Genomic DNA, 15,680 nt, shown 5'->3' on the forward strand with positions numbered 1-15,680 from the left:
TTCCTTTTTTTGTTTCTTTGTGCTTTTGAGATAGTTTTCTTTGTATAGTCCTAGCATTCATGGGAACTAGCTCTACAGAGCTAGTTCACTACAGACCAAGCTGGCCTCGAACTCACAGAGATCCACCTGCCTCTGCATCCCCAATGCTGGGATTAAAGAGATACACCACCTGGCTAGACTGTTGGTTTTATTTTTCCTTTTATTTGCATTTATTTTATGCTCAATTTATTCCCGTGACATAAGTATTTATTTCTTCAGGGATATCTTCTGTGCAGTCCTGTCTTCTAGCTTTGGATCAGTTGAGAATCATCTTAATGTGGTGTGTATGGGTTAATCTGACCATGAGCTCTGTCATATTGGGTGATCTGGGCCTGCAGGTTTCATTTTGTTTTATTGCATACATTTCATTATATAAAGTCATGGGCTTTATATTTCAATATGATACATCTTAGGTTCTTTATTCATCCTGGTCTGTTCAATGATTAGAGAATCTATAGCTAAACTTTTAAGTTCAGTATTACTCTCTGCATTTTTAAGCATGTACAGCAAAAATTCAGCACTCTTTTTTGGGCCACAGGCCCTGTGTCCTCCCCACTGTTTGTCCTGAGTGCAATTACCAATTCTACCATTAAATTACCAGAGTGGTACACATTACTTCTTTAAAGTGACATCTGTCAGATACTTGGTGGATTTTCAAATATGCAGACCATGAATACTCTGGGAAGTTTCATGGGTGTTCTTAAAGTGAAAATAAAGAATTTAAACACTTGATTTGTGTGACTTTGTAGGGTTTTCTGAGACATCTTCACAGGTCCTCTCAGGCCACTTATAGAAAAAGGACTGTTGTCTACGGCCATACCACCCTGAATGTGCCCAATCTCATCTGATCTCAGAAGCTAAGCAGGGTCAGGCCTGGTTAGTACTTGGATGGGAGTAAAAGGACTGTTGAGCGTACCTATTACTTGGCCACATTAGCTTCAAGGGAGCTGGGTCTGTCTGCAATTTTTAAAAAAGATTTATTTATTTATTATACACACAGTGTTCTGCCTGCATGTGTCCTTGCAAACCAGAAGAGGGCACCAGATCTCAGTATAGATGGTTGTGAGCTACCACATGGTTGCTGGGAATTGAACTCAGGACCTTTGGAAGGGCAGCCAGTGCTCTTAACCTCTGAGCCATCTCTACAGCTCCCACTTTTGTTTTGTTTTATTGCATACATCCATTGTACAAAATCATGGCTTTGTACTTCAATATTATGTAGTTTGACCATATTCTTCCTCATTATCCTCTCTTGTCTGGTCCCCTCTCATTTGTCCCTTTTATCTTTCCAGGAAGTGTCCCTTCTACTTTTAGGTCATATCATTAAAAAAAAAAAAAAAAGATTCTACATATGAGAGAAAACATACTATGGCCCAAATCTGAAAGTTCTTACAGGCTCATGCTGTGAACTCTGTTTCCAGCTGGTGGCACCATTTTGCAGGGGGCTTTCAAGGTTGTAGAAGGTGGGCATCAACATGGAAAGTAGGACACTAGGGGTGGGCTTCTGCAGGTTATGCTAGCCCCTTGTTTGGGCCTTGCTTTCTGTTTCCTGTCTGCCACTTTGTGAATAGTGATTGCTGTATGCTCCCACATCCCCACACTGAATCACTCTGCCATGGCATGATAGGCAGTGATTCTCTGACACCCTGAACCCAAATGAACCTTCCCTTTCTTGTTTCTGTCAGTCACTTTGCTCCAATGATATAAAAGTAATACAGTGTGACATTGTCTTTTATCCGAGTCTGGTTTGTTTTGTCCAACATTTATGGTCTCCATCTTCGTCTGGTTTCTTGAAGATGATGTAATTTTGTTCTTCTTCACGGGTGAATAAAACTTGTTCATGTATGTATATCACAGTCTCTTTATCATTTCATCTGTATGTGGGCATCTAGTCCTAGGCTTGAAGCCTTGGCTTAGAAGAACCGAGAACAGATATTGCAGGCTGATTAGTAGTCCTAGCTATGTGGAAGGAGCTGCATAAGCAGGGGGTTAGGCCTTACACCTGACCCGGAGTTTACTGCAGCTGGGGATACTGTACTGCCACCCAATCATTCGGTTATTACCTAAATCAGAAAGTGACACAGAGGAGGTCCTGAGCCCTGTAACTACAGGGCAGATACTGTTGCCAGCCCTATCACCAACCCCTGGCCAATCCTGCTTCAGATTTGTCAATGAAGATACTTTTTTTCCCCCTGGAAGCCCCTTCTTTGGCTATTGACATCATCTCTGAGAACTATAGAAGGTTCCATGCAAGGCTGATGCAGGGTGAGGGAACCTCTGGCTGAAACACAAAAACAAAACTCTAAGTACCCAAAGATGAAGGTCACAGGGAACTTGTCATCATTTCACTGACAGTGACTGCATCATTACTGACTGATATGCTGTTGGAAACTCTTATTTCTTATGGTTTTGTAAAGCAGCTGATCTTCGTTTTCACAAGGAAGAAACTGAGGCATGGATGGATGTGTAAAGAAGCCGCCCTATCCTGCCAGAATACCAATGGCAAAATCAACCCCAGAAACCCAAACTAAGGGCTTGTGCACTGTTCCTTTGCCCATCAGGTGAAAATCAGAAAAGATCTAAAGGAAAAAAAAATACAATTTAAGAAGTTTCCTCCCCAAGCCCTATATTTAGAGGATCTACATTCCTCCATCAGTACATGGAGCTTAGGCCTCCCAGAGTTCACAGAGAAGCTGGATGCCTTGTCCTTAGAGCCAGGCATCTTGCTTTTTATCTTTTACATGGGGTGCAAAAGGGTTGCTTAGCAACATGGATTCTTCCAGCTCTGAACAAGTGCAGCAGCCGCTGAGCTGACAATGGTGGTGAGTTAGAGAGAGCGCCTCATTTCTCAGCTTCTTTGCTGGGGTGAGGGGGGATAAAGAGAGAAAGGCAAGCCAGGTGAAAGAAATGCAATCAGTGGCACCATGCAGAAAAACAGGTGGATGGTGGAGAATGGTCCAGAGAGCCATACATCCCACGCATGACTAATAGATGCTTCTGGGGAGGAATTCAAAGGGTGTAACCATTACCAGAGGTTAATTAGGGAGAGTAAGAGTTCATCAAATGTGATAGCTGGGCAATCTCGAAAGGGAAGTTTTGAACACTTCTGTGTTCAAAATTTGTTGAAGCACATTTGTTCACTCTGTTTTGGGAGAGGGGGGTTGCTTATTTTTATTTCATTTGTTTCATTTTGCTTTGTTTCTAGCCCAAGTTATCAGTGGGTATTGGTTATTTTTTTCCTTCCTTCCTTCCTTCCTTCCTTCCTTCCTTCCTCCCTCCCTCCCTTCCTTCCTTCCTTCCTTCCTTCCTTCCTTCCTTCCTTCCTTCCTTCTTTCCTTCCTTCCTTGTGCTGAGGCTGGAACTTAGGCCTCTCTACTTGCTAGGCAAACACTTGATTACTGAGACAAATCCATAGGCCCTGTGGGGTATGCTTTGAAGGGAAATAAGATTCAAAGATACTTAAAATTTATTTCAACTCTTTTGCTGACAATGATAAAAATGCATTTTAAAACCCCCTTTTTTGGGGGTGGGGTGGGGTTGCTAATGTTTATAGTAAAGGTGTTCAAGAAGGGGCCTGGCTCACTGCTCTGTTGGATTTGCTGGAGAATGACTGGCAGCCTCAGAGGCCATTTCAACATCACTGTCCAATGGCCTGCTCCGTCTTGCTAGGAGATAAGATGGAGGACATGTGCTGAGCACTCCCCGTGATCTATTTCCAGGCAGGGGACCACCATCTTTCCTCTCTCAGGCAGTCCCAGCCCTTTGTAGAGCAGTTTTCTAAAATGAATCAGATGAGTTTTTCAGAGCAAAAGGAAGTCAGGGGATGAGATAAATAAAAGCAGAGAGGAAATTGAGAGGGCTGGCTGTGGGGGAACATATGCTTTCAGATGATATTTTAAAATAGATGGAGAGCTGGTGAGACAGAGACACTGAAAACTGACTCCAGATGGCAGGAATAGCGATGGCAGGCTGGTGTGAAGGGACAGAACGCAGGCTGGCACTAGACAGGGGGAGGACGTGAAGGATGAGAGAGAAGGCGGGGAGAGAAGTTACCTCTGGGTGTGAGGGCTAAGGACCAAAGATCACTGATTCCTCATCTTTGCTTTACAGTTCAATAATTTGCTCAGTGGGTTCATGTCATGTGATATGCATGTATGAAATGGCAGAATTGTGACACTTTGCTGCCTTTGTTAAAGCAATTGGCCTGGAAAAGCAAAATACTCAAGTCACCAATTAGACAATGGAGTGGGTTTGGAGGAAGTGGTCAAAGGGGATTTTATCAAATATTTTCCATATATATTTAATTTTGATAGTGTGAATTTGTGCTGTTCTGAAACAGTCCTGAGAGACTAGGTGACTTGAATTCATCTTCATGGACTGCTTGGGAAGAAAGGGAATCCTGAGAAAGAGAATGGAGAGATGGGAAGTGATTTCAATGCTAGCTAGCATTATGTCCAGATAGCTTCTTACCTCTTAAGAATTCTGGAAAATTCCGCCACCGTCCTGTTTGTGAACCAAGGGCAGTTGTGTCGTACAATCATTAGGTGCCAATGGGTTTCTTGACTGAATTTCATTCTTTATTTTCAGTAAGCATTTATTGACCCCCTTCCTTCCTTCCTTCCTTCCTTCCTTCCTTCCTTCCTTCCTTCCTTCCTTCCTTCCTGCCTGCCTGCCTGCCTGCCTGCCTGCCTGCCTGCCTGCCTGCCTGCTTCTTTTCAGCTGACAAGTCTTTACTGATTTCTGCTTTTTGCAACAACTGTCCATATTTAGATCATTGTCATTATCAGTGTGTTGCTACCAGGATTACAGAAGGAGTTGAGATTACAAAAGATATCATAGATGTTCATTTTATGTAGCACCATGAATTAACACTCAACACTTGTCTAGACCATTAAGCAAGGGAGAGAATTTGTTTGCAGGTGACTGCCACATGCCATTAGTCTTATACAGCCATGCCTATTAATGGCCATAAAAAAGTCTAGTGTCTTCCTTCACTGGGTAGCCCCTGTCCTGTTTCAGGGAAATGCCAATAAATTTCAGGTATTGGGAATGAAACACTTGCTTTTGGGCAGTTTCCATTCCAATTTCATCAGGAACTGACCCAGCCTTAGCCTTTCTGTTTCCATTTCTTTTGAACTTCTCCATTTGCTCTTGTGGCTTGCCGTGGAAGCCCTTTTATAAATCTTGGGAATGATATAGCCAGTGCAGTTCAGCAGAGCCCGGCGCCTGACCATATATAACATGACTCATTTAAGTAGCACACAAACCAGGCTCAGACTCTTGCTATTGGAAACAGAAGGCACTAGCGAGTCACCCAGTCCATTTCATTTGTGAGAATGCAGTGAATAATGGTTGTAAAATTCATTTGGGAGCAATAAGAAGATGAGAGCTTGTGGGTGAAAATTGCCAAAATAGAGAAATCTGAGGGAAAATGTCTGGATATTTTAATAAATATAAGCTAAGAAATAGTTTTTTAATTATTATTTTTATTGATTATTTGGGAATCTCACATCATGTACCCTGATTGCTCTTACCTCACAGTCTTCCCATGTCTGTCCCCCTCACCCATGACTCCCTACAAAAAAAGAAGCCTATTTTTATTGTTCATTTATTTACCGGAGCATGGTCAAATTCCTAGTGGCCATTACTTTAAGGAAGGATGAGTCTTTCTCTGCCTGCTTCTACATCATAAGCCATCAACTGAGGAGAGCCATGGGGTGGCCGGAGTGGATTAGGGCCAGTTATCTTTCACCCACGCTATAGTACTGTGGGTCGGCGAGGGGCAGGGCCAACCCATGAGTCTCAACGTGGTCTCAGGTAGTTACACATGGCACTCACACCAGCCTGATGGCACCTTAAGACAGGAGGGCCTGAGGACATACATCCATGTAGATTTCAGGCTTCATTATGGCCTGGGCATCAGCATGGACCACAGACACCAACATGGGCTCAAGTGGCATCACTGGCTATGGTGGACCTTTGAGGAGGTCCAATCCAGAAAGTGGCCCTTTCCCCCATCTCTGGTCTCCTGCATTGTCCAGGCAGCAGCTTCGGGGGCTGAGTTTGTGTCTGCTTAGGTTCCAGGCTGTTGTACACCATTCTGCTGGTCCTACTGGGTGATGACAGCATGTCGGCCTCAGCCTTCTCTGTCACCTGTCACCGTCACCACATGTCCAGTTATGTCTGTCTCCATAGTGTACACTTTGTCCTGTTTTTCTCTTTCCCACCTCTTCATCACTTATTTGTTCTGTGCAGTGGTGCTTGGCTGTCTTCTGCCGCTGCCCCAGGCTGTGGGCAAGGAATGTTCTTTAGAGAGAGAGAGAGAGAGAGAGAGAGAGAGAGAGAGAGAGAGAATAGTTCGCATAGTGTGTGGGAAGGACTAAAGAACCCACCTGGAGCTTGATGAAATAGATGGTTATCAACTGAAGGGTCAGAGCAGACAAGGAAAGATGGTTAGTGTGAGGGCAGCCAGTGTGACTGTTAAAAACATAAAAACATGCTCTCAATTTCAGGTATTGCACGTTACAAGTTTTTCTAAGTGTTCTGTCCTCCCAGAACTTCTAAACACCTTCCTCATCCTGATCTAAGATTCTAAAATCAGCTAAGGGATTTTTGTTTGTTTGATTGTTTGAGTGGAAGTATATGTGGAAGTTTGTGTGTAGTGTGTGAGTATGAGTACAGGCACATGCATACCATGACATAGGTGTGGTGGTCACAGCATGATATCTTATGACTCCGTTCCTTCCTTCCACCTTGCTTGGAGGCAGAGTCTGGTGCCTGATGCTTTGTTGAGTTACTCAGGGTAGCTGTCTTAGATTTTTCCTGTGGACTCTCTGGGATTGCAGATGCATCCCAGGTGGCCAGTTTTTTATGTAGGTTGTAGGAATTGAACTCACATCAAGCTGGGTAGAAAGTGCTTTTTTTTTTTTTTTTTTTTTTTTTTAATCCTGTGAAACTGTCTCTCTGGCCTTTGACTGGTTTTTGAGGAAAGTTTTATATCCAGTTATGTTATAACCAGCTCATGTGGATTAAAATGGGACAAAAGGAAGGTAGGCTGAGGGAAGGAAAGAGTGAGTCTTGGGTTAATAGAGTGGACAGACAGGTAGAAAGTACTTTCCATAACACACACACACACACACACACACACACACACACACACACACACACACTTTTTCTAGTGATGATAAATTTTAAAAAGGATGAGGGTTTAATAATTTCAATGATGTTGGGAATTCCAAGTAGATTTTATTTGTTTATTTTAGGCTTATTAACAAGTTTTTTTTTCCTCCTTTGACACAAGATTTCTCTGATTGTCCTGGAACTTGCTCTGTAGACCAGGTTGTCTTTCAACTCAGAGATCTACCTTCCTTTGCCTCCCAAATACTGGGATTAAAGGTGTGTACCATTACAGGCAAGCAAAATTATTTTTCTTAAAAAACTAAATGATAGTGTTTTAAAATTTATTTAGTACCCGGCTTTGTATCCATTTCTGTAGGAGTGTGTGTGTGTGTATTTGTGTGTATATATGTATAAAATGACTGGTACATAATTGTATATATTCCTGAGATACAATATGATTCTTTGGTATATATACACATTGTGTAATAATGAGGTGAAGATAACTAGCATATATGACATTTTAGGCATCTATCATATCTTGAGGTTTGGAGCATAGCCTAGTGGTGGGGCTTGTCCAAGTTCTATCATCAGCACTACACAAAAAAAACAAAACAAAACAAAACACAAGTGAGTAACAAACAAAAGCATAAAGTGAAATATTTTCCATTTCTTAAAAAAGTTTAAGACTTATTTATTTAATTTTATTTGTGTGAGTGTTTTGACCATATATACATGAACCACATGTGTGCAGTGCCTACAAAGCTTGGATGAAGGCATCATATCTCTTGGAAGTGGAGTTACGGATGAGCCATCATGTATGTGCTGGGAGTTGACCCTAGATACTCTGCAAGAGCAGCAAGAACTCCTAATGACTGAGCCATGTCTCCGGCCCCTATTTTCCATCTCCTTAGGATAAGACCATCCAACACTTTTCTTCAAGCATTTTGAGATAATCAAACACATATCTGTTAACTGCAGTCATTCTTATTATACTATACAGAAGAGCAGGAGAGCTTAATGCTCCTATCTAAGTCTGACTCCCATCTACCCCCAGTCCCAGCCCCTGGTAATCATTATTCAGGTCTGCTTCCATGAGAGCACTTTTCGATTAATGGGACTGGTGAGATCATGAGGTATTTTTCTGTGCCTGGATTATTTCTCATTATAAAATATCTTTTGGGTTTACCCATGTTGCCATAAATTTCATTCTTTTTTGTTTGAATAATCCTTTGTTGTGTACATGTACCACATTTTATCTGGTCATCTGTTGATGGACATTTAATTTGGTCTTTGTCTTGGCTGTTGTGAATAGACATTTTGTTCAAATGGCCAGAAAATATATGGAGAATAGTAAGTGTTATTGTCACCAGGGAAATACAAATCAAAACCACAAGGAGGTGTTACTTCACACCAACCTAGATGGCTACTATAAAAAAATAAAATGAAAAGATAGCAAGAGTTTGTGCAGCTGTGTTAGAAGGGATCCTTATGCAATGCTGGAGGGTGGAAATTAGTATAGCCATTATGGAAATGGTGTGGAGGCTTTTAAGAAAATTAAATTACAGGGGTGGGAAGATAGCTCTGTAAAGTGTTTGCTACTTCACAAGGACCTGAGTCTGGATTTCCAGCCCATATGAAAGGTCAGGCATGGGAGCATGCAATGCTTGCAATCCCAGCACTGGGGAGATGAGAAATGACGATCCTTGGGATTTACTGGCCACTGGTTTAGTAGAATTGGTGAGTTGCAGGTTCAGTGAGAGACCTTGTTTCAAGAAAATAAGGCAGAAAGTGACTGAGGAAGATACCCAGCATCAGTATTTGCCTCCATGTGTACATTCACACATGTGAAATATATACACATATGCATATACACACAATATTAGCCTCGGTGTGCACATGTGCTCGCACATAGAATTGTAAAAGGTCTGACATATAATCCAGCAGTCTCACAGTGAATGTATATCCAATGAATGTGAAATCAGTCAGTGAGAGAGACAGCTGCTCCCTTGTGGTGTTTATTGGAACACTGTACACAACATCATTTTGGCATACTCCACCTCTCTTTGGGGGACATTATAAATTGAAGTGCCTGAGAGGTCTGTCTTATTTAGAGCGAATAGCACAGCATTGCTATTGTGAGTAATGTTCCATTTAGGACATTTGAGCCAGAGATAATCTGATCTAAACCTCTGTTTTACTGGTGGGGAAGTAGTTTTCCAAGATTAATGGACTTAGTCTAGTTCATGAATTAGTAGAGATTAGAATCCAGGAATTCTCATGTTCTACTCCAGTCTTCCTTTGTACAGTGCCCCGAGGCCTATGGTGTGTGGCGTTAGGGACAAAGGAATAGTGTTCTTGTCATCCTTGTCATTTGCTCAGAGAACTGAAGGGAATTGGCTACATCTGGCTGTGGCTCTATGAACCTAAACGGGGGGGGGTAGGGGTGGGGGGGGTAGGGGTGGGGGGGTAGGGGGTGGGGGGGAAGGGAGGCATAGAACTTCAGGGTGTCTTCTGTCTTTGAGCACAAAGTGCTCCACCTTCAGATCTCAGGCGAATCAACATAGAAGTGTCAGATCTAAGAGGAGAATTAACACAGGTGTGTCAGATCTAAGAGGAAGTTTCCATTCTGTTTTAGACCATAAAGTAATCTGTTTAGCTTCAGAATCATTAAGCTTCCCAGCTTAAATGGCAGCTCCATAGTTTGAATAGTTTGAATTTACAAGGTCACATTAATGACCTTAACTGTTTTCCAAATGTGCCTTGGTTTAGAACAAAAATGAAAAAGAAATTCAACCTTATGAGAGTATTGATCTCCCCCATCAGTTTTCATCCTCATCTAGCTTGTTCCTCCCCTCCCTCCCTTTCTCAGGCCAAATTTGTCATCTTCTTACCACCTGCTGGACAGAACACTGATGAGGTGCATCTTCCAGGGTTGGGGTTTTAAAGCCTATTCTGGGGGAGCTGATTCATGGACCCCTGCTTCTTAGTCTCACACGACTGTTCTGGGATGAGTCTGGGTGAGGCTAGTGCTCAGGAAGCAGGTAGTCCACAAATCACAATGCTCAGCTGTGTCAAAATTGGATATGCCAATAGGAATGATAAAGACACTTATTCTTTTATCCTTTACTTTGTGAGATTTGTCCATGGTTCTGTGTTAGGTTTTGGCTGCTGTGAAAATCCTCAAGAAAATCATTTAACACATGGAAAGACCTATTTCAGCTCGATGTCGCAGGGGTCTTGGTCTGTTTGATGATGCTATTTTAAGTCTGTTGACAAAGACAATTATCTTGGAGAGAAGTGCGAAGCTGATCTGTTCTAGAAAGAGAAGAATAGTGAGGGCAGGAGAAAAAGAAGGAAGAGACTGAAATTCCACAATCCCCTTCAAGGACCCTCTGCCGAAGACCTAGCTTTCTTCCATTGTTCCCTGCCTCATAAAGACTCCACCATCTCCCAAGGGCCCCAAGCTGAGAATTAAGCCATGTCATTAACATATTGGCTTTTGGGGGATATTCTAGACCCATACTTCAGCAGAGTGTAGATTCCTGGGTTTCCCCTCCCCTTTCCTTTAGAATTGAAGAACCTAGGCTTCCTAGATCAGTACTCTGTCTGGAGTTACATCCACTGGCTTGTAGGTTTGTCTGTCTTGAGAAATGTTGATGATCAAGAATTCCAGTCTCTTTCATAGTAGTCCAGTTTCCCCAGCTGGTCAGTCTGGTGCAGTGACATATACTGTCACCATGAAGCATAGAATCTGAGATACAGCCTTACATGGAGCTATTGCCTCCTGTGCCAATACCAGACTGATTCTTGGGAAGGAACAGATTTTAAACAACTACTGACTTCAAGTTGTACAAATAGATGAAGTCCAGCAATGATCCTTAACATATCAAACCACAGAGAAATAAGATTTCTGGAGAAAGCCCGGAATGGAAAGTCTTTCAGAAAAATAAAATGTTTGCAGGTTCCATGAAGTAAGAAAAGATTGCTGAGTAAAGGAAGGCCAGTTAGAAAGCTCGTGGCTTAAGAAGTGAGAGCAACACATGCTGCAGTCTTAGGAAGCTGACCCCAGAAGTCTAGAACTTTGGTTGAAGACATTTTTTACAAGTGTATTCTTTTGTTTTAGGTAAAGTAGTTTGTCTTTTTTCAGTGGGTGAATTCAATATTTGACCATGTAAGACATTTGTGAATGTAGGAACTCAGTTGACCACACAGAACTGTTTCTTAATTGATTCTAACAAATCCCTTAGCCCTGAAGGAAGTGCCTGAGACACTCTGAACATGTCTATCTAGTTGTTCACTCCCCAGTTTCAGTTTCTTAGCAAATGTGGCAACTTAGAAGTGCTTTTTAGTGTTTGTTTAGGGTTTGGAAGCTGGAAGCACCAATTGGATTCATTCCAGTGCTGAGGAAGGGCCTGATGATGAGCTGGGCTTTGAGGCGCTCATTGCTTATGTGCTGTGTGAAGGTAAAAGAGGCATAAGCAAGCTCAGAGAGATCAGGGAGTTCTGTCTAACGTACAGGCCTCTGCTATGAAGCCTTATGTACTTCTGTGCTTGTAGACATCAGTGTTACCATGCACATCTTTGCCAAATATTTATCCTCAGAATTGCCAAGGAGATACAGCCAAAAGAGAAGATAGCAGCCAATAAAGAATCTTCATTTAATGGAATTAAAATGAGACAAAGGGTGGCTTTATTTCTGAATTAACGAAGATGGCCTGAGACCACCACCCTTCTTGCATTGCCCCATTTTAGTAGATATACAAGGATCCAAGAACCAAAGTCCAAATGTGATAAATGAAAAAAACATCTTACATCTTTCTCATTCTTCTGTCAAAAACTTTTCCCACATCAGAGAGAAACACTGTGAGCCTACCTTGGACCCTGTACACATGGGCTCATTCCTTCAAGTTCTAGAAAGACTTTGTTGTGATATAATTTCACTGGTTGCTTGGCATGGATCCCTGATGGACAGGCCTGGAAAACTGATAACAGAAACTGGCAAAAAGGCAGGGGCTTTAATGTCTTACTCAATTCACTCTTTATAAGAGATATCAGATGTGAAGGGCCTGGACCCGTTCCCAGTTTTGATGAGAGTAAAGAGAGTCAAAATAGAGTTAAAAAGTGCTTTGAAGAGAGGAAACTATTTGTATTAGCAATGATGCCGAGTACTGGGGGAGCTGGCAGGTGCTACTCTGGTGGTAAGCCACTATTATTATTTTCACTTACAGAAATAAAGAGAATTACATTTTGTTAAATAGCATGACTAGCTTAAAAATACACACTGTCAGGAGAGATGGCCCTTGGATAGGAAAGACAAATGAAACTAACCACAAATACATGAGTAGATAGCAGAACAAATTAACTAATTTACTGTCATTTATAGAGAAACAGCAACCTACTGAGTTTTGCATGAGCTTAATGGCATTAGAGTAACCGAGTTGCTTCCTATGTCATCTAGCAGACAATGGGGCCAGACTGACTATGTGTATCTTAGCTCTATGTAGTTGGTGTTTTTTTTTTTTTTTTTTTTTTCTTTCTTATTGAGCCTAGTAATGGTACATGACTGGGTGAATGGATGTTGCAGACATAAAACATGTGATGTGGCTTTCACAGTCAAAGTTTTAATGTGGCTAGCAGTAGCACCTAGGAACCAGTTCTGTCTGTGGGTAACTCAATTAAGAATATAGAACAGAATTCATAACATTTTCAGATTTCATGGAGTTTCTGATACTGTAAAATATGAAAGAATTGAAATTGACCTTAACAAATTAGAGGAATGACATGCCATCAGATTAAATTAGTTATGGATGAAAATATCGTTAGCAGATACAAGATGAGAAAAAAAAACCCAGCTACTATTTTTAGCCATAATTCAGGAATGAGATAGGAATCTCAGTTGGAGAGATGGGGATCAGTGACTGAATTTGTGAAATATTTCAGCGAAGTTGAAGGTATCTGATAGTTAATTGGATAAAGAAATGAATGGTTTTGTTTGGGGTTGACACTGTGGGCTTCATGCTAACCCCATACTTCATGTAAGTATAGTGGAAAATTATAAAATAGACCTAAGATCCTTGATCCTTTGTGTTTTTGTATTTCACTTATTGAAATGCCGCAGATACATTAAAAATCCATAAGGTTTTCTTATTCTCATAGGAGGGTGTTAAAACCGAGCAAATGTTAAGGATCATGCCCTTCAACAGTAATAGACTCACATGTGTGGATTTTTTAATTTTAATTTAAGTTAATAATTAATTAAAGAACTTGAAATTGCACTTAATGTCTCAGGAATGGCAGGCAAGCACATTGCCACTGTGCTATATCCTAGCCCATATACATATTAAAAGGTTTCTTAGCCAGTTGTGAAGTAGCAACTTGTTTCCTTTTATCCAGCCATGACTATTTTAGGTAAATCAGAAATGATAGAAGTTTGAGTCCAGGATGTGAGAGGAGGAGGAATTATGTGGTTAAATTTGAGAGAGTCAGAAGATGGAGCTGGTTTTGGGGGTGTAGAAAAGAGGAAGGGAGCAGATCCATTCCTAGATTTTTAGCTGTGATGAGTTGGGTGGATAGTGTTGGGACTTTGGAGAGGAAAACCTCCTTCCCACATATTTTGAGAGGAAAGAGTGACACAATTATTTTTATCATGTTGTATCTGAAGTGTCTGCAGGACATCTCAGTAAATGTGTAGTCATTTACCTGTGTACAGTTGTGTCCTCATCATTTTTGGGTTTGTGTCTCATGACTTTAGCTACCTTTGATCAGCAAAGGTATGGAAACTATTAAGTGGAAAATTCCAGAAATAAATCATTCTTAAGATTTTTAGACTGCAGTGATTTCAGGTAAATAAGATCTTGCCCTGTCCTGTATGAGCCAGCTTAGACTGGGAATCATCGCTTTGTCTAGTGTATCCACATGGTGTACTCTTCGTATGTAATCATTATTTAGTAGCTAATTACTTATCAGGTCAGCTACCACTATATCCCAATGCTTGTGTTCAAGTGACCTTTGTTTTTAATAATGTCCTAAACAACAAAATGATATGGAAAATTTTATTATGATATGTCGGAAGCTTTTTTGGTGGTTACCAGCTCACAAATAATGAATGACATGGAGTTAGCTTAGGCTTGTCCCATTAGCCCCTATAATTTAAATTAAACCATTTCTATTAATATGTGTTCAATTACATAGCATCCATTCTGCTTTCTCTGTGTCTCCTTGCATCTCATGTGCCTAGGTTACTCTTCCTCCTTTCTCTGTCGAGAAGTCCTGCCTACACAACCTGCCTAGCTATTAGCAATTCAGCTTTTTATTATCGCAATCACAGCAATACACCTTCATACAGTATGCAAATATCCTACATTTCCCCTTTTTGTTTACATAAAAATGAAAGGGTTTTAACTCTAACATGGTAAAACTATATACAATAAGAACAATTATCAGATGAGAATTACATTTACAATGTCCAGTCCATGTGTACTTGGCATATTTGGAGAAAATACTCTATTACTTATCTCACTTTGAATAATTTAAAGTTTTTTTCTTTTATTATTTTTTAAATGTAATTTAATTTAATTTTACATATCGATCCCAGTTCCCCGTCCCTCCCTCCTCCTTCCCTCCCTCCCTCTTTCTCTCTCTTCCCTCCCACATGCACCCCGACCACCCTCCTCTCCCATCCCCCCCCCACTCCACATGTAGGGTGATGCCCTCCAGGAGGGGTCATCTAAATCTGTCAAGTAATTTGAAGTAGGGACTAGGACTTCTCTCCTGTCTCTAGGTTAGGGAGTATCCCTCCATGGGGGATGTGCCCACAAGGTCCTTTTGTGCACCAGGAATACATCCTGGTTCCACTGTCTGAGGTCCCTTAGACTGCTCAGTCCTTCTAGCTGAGACCCATGTTCAGGGTGTCTGAGTCAGTCCCATGCTGGATTCCCAGCTATAGTCTGGGGGCCCATTAGCTCCTCCTTGTTCAGGTCAGCTGTCTCTATGTGTTTCTGCAGCGTAGTCTTGTCCTCCCTCTCTGCATCTGGATTCTAGTTCGGCTCAGTGTTTAGTTGTGGGTGTTTGCTTCTGTTTCCAACAGGTCCTAGGTAAAGGCTCCATGATGGTGGATAGGTTAGTTGTTGATCTCACTATCAGGGAAGGGCATTTATGGTAGCCTTTCCACTGTTGCTCAAATTGTTAGTTGGTGGCAGTCTTGTAGGTCTCTGGATATTTCTTTAGGTTCAGTTTTCTCTTCAATCCTATAATGGCTCCATCTTTTATGTATTCTCTCTCTCTCTTTCTCTCTCTCTCTCCTCTCTCTCTGTCTCTGTCTCTCTCTCCCCTCCCTTTCTCTTTTCTGTCTTCTATTCCTCCCCTGACTCAATCTTCCTAGTCCCACCTGCTTTCCTCTCCTCCCCTTCTCTTTCTCCTAGTTCCCTCTCCATTCACTGCCCGCTCCATGTACTCTGGAGAACTTGCCCCTTCTCCCCTTCTGTGAGGGACCTTATATGAATCTCTTAGAATCTATCTTGTAT

The sequence above is a fragment of the Phodopus roborovskii genome, unplaced genomic scaffold (genome assembly GCF_943737965.1).
Source record: "Phodopus roborovskii unplaced genomic scaffold, PHOROB, whole genome shotgun sequence".
Lineage (NCBI taxonomy): Eukaryota > Metazoa > Chordata > Mammalia > Rodentia > Cricetidae > Phodopus > Phodopus roborovskii.